Raw genomic sequence first — 6,360 nt, 5'->3', positions numbered from 1 at the left:
TAGATGTGTCCATGTTGATGAAAATTTGCATATCCACGGTAAACTTGGCTTAAAATTTGCATAATGTTGACACCGTAAGAGAAACGCGAGAAAAACATGATCTAAATTTAAAGATCGTCGAAGTCTACTTTCTAGTTTTCCTTGCTCGAAAATTTCCTTACATAATACCTTAAGCCTAATACTTACTTTAGCCTTCAAACTCGTCTCCATGGCATTTTATGCGTAAACTTCTACTCAATTACGTGACATCATAACAATGTTTTGTCAAGGCATCACTTCTTTGTGAATACAAGTAGCTTTTGATCCGAGCCACTTACTAACTATTCCTTAAGCCCAAAAAATATCAACATATCGTATGTTTGTTTAAATCAGTGGCAAATCGCAAGTAGAGCGATTTCAGATTATAAGCCTTAAGCCTCGCTGCATGCCGCTGACGCCGGAATTGAAACTATCAAGGACAAAAACGTTCGTTTATCCGCGGTTCATAAACGGCGCACAGACTAGGAAAATCTCAGCTTGGCTTGCTATCATCCAACCGCCAAAATTTCTATACAAAAAATGTTGTTTCCTTTTTCATTCGACTAGAAATCCTTTTCTTAAAAAAAATTGTTCTTCTTGTTTTTTTCAATCTTCTATTTCACAGTCACCCTACGGACAGTTTTTTTCGGGAAGTTACATAATTGTAAAGAGTCTCGTTTATTAAATTTTAAATGCAATAAACGTAGTTCGATTGGCTACGCGTAGGCTCAAAATAACCGAACTGGAACAATTCCTTTTCTGGAAGATTTTACCACCGAATAAACTGATAATTTGCAAACTCGGCGTTGGCGTTCACTAAAATGAAATTGGTACTTATTTTATCGCTAAACGTACGCATTAATAACTTGTTCTACATTGGCTTAGTTAAGAAACAGAGTTTGGGAGACCGATTAAGATTAAAATTTCATGTTTTGCCATTTTGATCTGTATCACAACGCGTGTAATGCGAGGCAAAAATTTGTAACGCGCTGAGTTTTGACTTCCCACAGTTGTGGGAGAGCTCTGTGGAAATGGTTGAAACACGTACATGCATTAAAACGCAAACATTAGACGAAAAGAAAATGTGCATACTGCGTACTGTATACTAGGATCGTGCGTGGCAGTGAAAAAGCACGAATCATGACTCGAGGCTTTTTAATGAAAGGGTTCTATTGGGCTCTGAGCGCTTCTGGACCCGTGTAAAGTGATAAACGATAACATTGTGTGTTAGCTCATCACGGTTCACAATTTAGTCGTCGTTTAACTGACTGGTTAAGGAGTAAGTTAACAACATGGTCGCTGGCGTATACTGACTGCCAGACAATTGCTTCATCGCAAGGATTCTGGAAAACTGCATCAGTTTGAATATTATTTGACGCGTGAAAAACTTGCATTCCATTTCAAGAGAATAGAAAATGCCCCTGATTAAGCAGCTTGGCGATCCACAATGGTCATATATGGAAACAAGCCGCTGAAAGCGGAGTGGACAACAAATAGAGGAGTCCATTTAGAATACGCGGCACCAGTGTGGTGCCGCGACTGGTGCCGCGTATTATTGTCAAGGACATTCACGCCATCGAACGTAGAGCAGAGATAAGCCCTTTGACAAAAAGGGGGTGGAATGTCCTTTGACTAGAGATATAAACAACTAGCACGGGCAATTCGCAAAGTTATCTACCCGTAGAGAGTACCTATCGCTAATTGAATATTATAAAATAAAATAACTCATTTGAAATCATCTCAAGTTTAACGTCTTTTTTGAATTTACGAAACTCAAGTCAGCAAGAGCAAATCGTTCTTAGAAGCTCATGATAAAGGTAAGAGTAACACATGTAGTTACTCATTTTTTACCAGGATGATTAAGTCATACCACTTGCGGGTGTTGAAACAGGCAGTTTGCCCGCTTCGAACTCTGAACTCGCAGTTCACCTAGGTAATTAGATAGCTTTAATTTTGCAAATGCCTCTAGACGATTATTATACTGCGTTCACTTCTCTGATCGTTCATTCGTGTTTTGTAATTTCAAGGGAGTTTTAACATAGGGCTGACCTCATAACTTCATTCAGGGTGCCTATTTATTTTACTTTTGTTGTCGCTGTTCGTTCATCGCTGCTGTGTTTTCACTTTTTAATCTTGTCATATCTATTCAATCCCATTTACACCCTGAATAAACCTATATTGTATTGCATTGTCAATTTGTGAATTGTTCAGTTCCCAGCTCAAATAAATCTTGTGTTGTATTACCCGTTTCTTCCAAGGATAAAGCACAACGTTAGTATTTGTTGGCAGGATATTGTGACATGGCACATACACAGCCAATCGGATCGTTGTATTGTTTCATCAGACCTGAAGGGAATATTTCATAGTAGTGTTTGACAAAATCTGTCCTCGCAAGCTCGTAAAGAAAAGATATACAAATACTCTATTACCGTGGTTATACAGCTATGAAACCTTCTACCAACAGAAATTTAAGGACCTATCATTATCACCTGTGTAACTTAAATAATTTAACTTTTTTAGCCTTTTTCCGGTTATTCTTTCAGCCTATGATTTAAATGCTCATTTAAAACGAATATCAATATGAAAATTGTTAGGAAAAATGCCCGAGCAGCTAACAGCTTTTTTTGTTTTTTTTGGTTGTTTGTTTCAGGTCTGCAGTTGTCAGTTACTTATTGTTAGCACCCAAGTTGAGCAAGTTACGGCACGAGGACACACTCCTGTCCAGCCAAGATAGAATGAGTTGTAAGAGAGTGAATCCCCCATATAGGCGTTATTTCCACGGTAATTCCTCTCAAGCTATTTTTAGATCACTCCTCGTCCTGGCTTCAGAAATCCAGAGATGGTCTGAAAATAGGCAATCCTGTGACGCGAATCTTACTCACGTGAACAATCCAAGCGGCTTCACTCGCATTTTCATCCTCCACGAAAACATTCGCTTAACGCGCGCGGAAACATTATCTGCGGGAAGACTGGATACCATATCTAAAAATATCTTGAGATGGATTACTTTTAGAATAAGACCTATATGGGGGATTACCCTTCATCTTCTCATAGTTAGGTTTCATTCTTACTCGAGTTTTATTTATGACGGTAGACTAGAAGCAATTAAAAATAACTGCATTTCGCAGTGCATAACAAAGTGTTTCAAAAGTCTATTTTTAAAACCTAAGCGGCGCTTTAAGGTTTCTGCCACAGGAGGCGACTTGAAGTATTGCCATTCCTGACCATGGATGGCATGCTAGTCCATCGATCACAAGTACACCCTCAGTGTTTTTATGAGATTTCCCCAAGCAATTCGGTGACACCCAAATATACTCCCAGGTGGAGAGAAGCACTGTGAGAGTAAAGCGTCTATTCCAACAGCACAACACATTGCCAAACCCCAGCTAGGGATTATTAACCCGAACCACTTGCTCCGGAAGCCACGCGGGCTTGCCATAACTCCGATCTTTATAATTCAAAATGTTTCCGAGGTTTTCAGACTTGCAGATCTATTCAGCCATTCAGCCGAAGTTTCAGCCCTCTCGTCTGTCGCTTGCTCTCGGTCAGCAAAATTCAAGCCCGTCAGGAATGGCATTCTTTCGCCGTTATCGAACTAAACGTTATCAATTCCGAGATTTACCTAATATAACGCACAACATTCTTTATTGCTATCATGTTAAGTGCTGGAGGCAAAGGTCTTTCCACTTTTTCATTCATTCGTTCGTTCTTAATTCATTGATTCCGCTGATTTCTCTCTTTCTCTCTTTGAACACCTTGCCTTTTCTCCTTTTACGATCTTAAAAATGTTGCTCTTTTCCGTATCTTAAATATTTTTCTTCGGACCCTCTTCCCCCCCGCCCAACGCCCCCAAGGTCAGTCTTACTTGAGGAATGTTCGGAAGGGGCAAAGCAGGGTAGTCGGTGAAAACAAGTCCTGACGACAGTAACTTTCCGTTGTACTTTCTTATTTCCAGATATTTTTTGGTGAGAGGTGAGATTGGGAGTAATCAGCTCGAGTTCCTCTTGTCCCCCATTAACGAAGAGCTGGAATACGGTAATAATTCAATCTGAATATGAAACCAAGAGGAATATAGGGCAGAAAAATAAGATTTCGTTAGCATAACCCCAGTTTCAGTGAGGGGTTGCGAAATGACATGGCTGAATTCTCCAACTCATTTTACAATTTCACCAAAAACATTTTGCATGGATCAATTTAGTTTGAAACATATCAGTTTTTGCCTGTTTGTTTTAACATAAGGGCGAGATGTCGCTCATCATGTAATTTTCCTATATTTTCTTTAGTCCTCCTCCTCCTCCTCCTCCTCCTCCTCCTCCTCCTCCTCCTCTTTCTGCTACCGCTACTGCTACTGCTACTGCTACTGCTACTGCTACTGCTACTGCTGCTGCTGCTACTGCTGCTACTGCTACTGCTGCTACTGCTGCTGTTGTTGCTGATACTGCTGCTGCTACTGCTACTGCTGCTGCTACTGCTCCTGCTACTGCTACTACTACTACTACTGCTACTGCTACTGCTGCTGCTACTACTACTACTACTACTACTACTACTGCTACTGCTACTGCTGCTGCTACTGCTACTACTGTTACTGCTACTGCTACTACTACTGCTACTGCTACTGCTGCTACTGCTGCTGCTACTGCTACTGCTGCTGCTACTGCTGCTGCTGCTGCTACTGCTACTGCTACTACTACTGCTACTGCTACTGCTACTGCTGCTGCTACTGCTACTACTACTACTACTGCTACTGCTACTGCTGCTGCTACTGCTACTACTGTTACTGCTACTGCTACTACTACTGCTACTGCTACTGCTGCTGCTACTGCTGCTGCTACTGCTGCTGCTACTGCTGCTGCTGCTACTGCTACTGCTACTGCTACTGCTACTGCTACTGCTACTGCTACTGCTACTGCTACTGCTACTGCTACTGCTACTGCTACTACTACTACTACTACTAATTTACAATATGGCTAGAAATGACGTTAAATGAAATTTAGAAGTCGTTTATCCCATAGCTGTAAAGCAGTTAATCTACTTACAGTCATCAAGTTGGCAAACAAGTTGGTGCTTACTTCACTGTCCTGGTTTTAATTTTAATCAGTTTCCGTTAGAACTGAGTCAACAAAACTCATCCTGTTATAAGCTTTATACGCTTGACGGACAGCGTCTTAACCGCTACAGGAGACTATCCTGAATGAAATAAGCTTAAATCCTCGTTTAAAATAATCGAACAAAGCCAAATAAGCGTACATGAGACTGTATTCCCCTCATCTTCTGTGCAATAAACAAGATAAGCTTAGCTTAATCTTTCATTTGAGCTTAAGAAGTTTAAAACCTGAAGCTTTTTAAGCTTAAGCTTAATTCAGCTTGCTCACCTTTGCCAGCCTTGAAAAACAATGAAAGTTTGAGAACGCGCTCTTTCGCCAATGTCATCTTCGAGTTTCTTGAGAGAATTAACACTTCTGATACTACTGAAACGCCCGTGTGGTCTTCTAGGTCAATTCTAAAGCAAATACAGCCTTCCATTTCAAAGGGTGAAATAACTGAAATGTTGGTCGACAGAAAAAGTTTTGGTCTTGAGGGCAGCTTCCTTCGAGGCAATAAATGGGTCGGCGACGCAACCAGCATTAGAAAGCGGTGGCGCGAACATAAACTCATTCCCAGATCCCTTGTTAGCCATCAAAATGTACTGAGATTTTACATAACTGTCAAAACTTTCTCGAGGCTTTCCGTTGGAAGGAAATTATTTTCCTGCACTTCCAGAATCAGGATATACGTTGCCCTAAATGTGCTTCTCTTTTTTAAGCAAGCCACCAAAGAGTCTGTCTTGGCCGAATTGATCAAAGCGAAAGTCTGGTGCTAGTGATCTGTTCAGATATTACAAAAGTCAATGATCTCCGGTCATTGTGGTAAACGCGAAAATAACCACTGTTGAAAATATTTTGTTCAGTGTTCTTTTTCCCAACTGATAGTTGATCATTTATCTTATCGACGGTAAAATTCAGCGATGGCGGAAAAGGATCTGAAGCAAAATTTGTAAAAAGTCTGACATAAGTTTAAAATTTCTCTACCGAAGACTAAAGGTTTCTGAAGTACATTCGAAAAGTGCAAAAAGGCTTCAATCGATCAAGGGATGACAGATTTGCGCACAAAATAAGACAAATATATTGTTTAAAATTCTTAATCCCTAGGTTCTTAAAGATGGTTTCTTTTTGGGGGGGAAACGTAAAAAATACCGTTTCTGTTTCAACTAAGAATGGAAATAACCATGGATTTAGAGCAAACTCGAAACCAACTGTTTATTAAATTCACGTATCTTCAGTGTTCTTATGTCTTGACGATTTT

This window comes from Orbicella franksi, chromosome 2, assembly GCF_964199315.1.
Source record: "Orbicella franksi chromosome 2, jaOrbFran1.1, whole genome shotgun sequence".
NCBI lineage: Eukaryota > Metazoa > Cnidaria > Anthozoa > Scleractinia > Merulinidae > Orbicella > Orbicella franksi.
Note: the sequence above shows the minus strand (reverse complement) of the source record.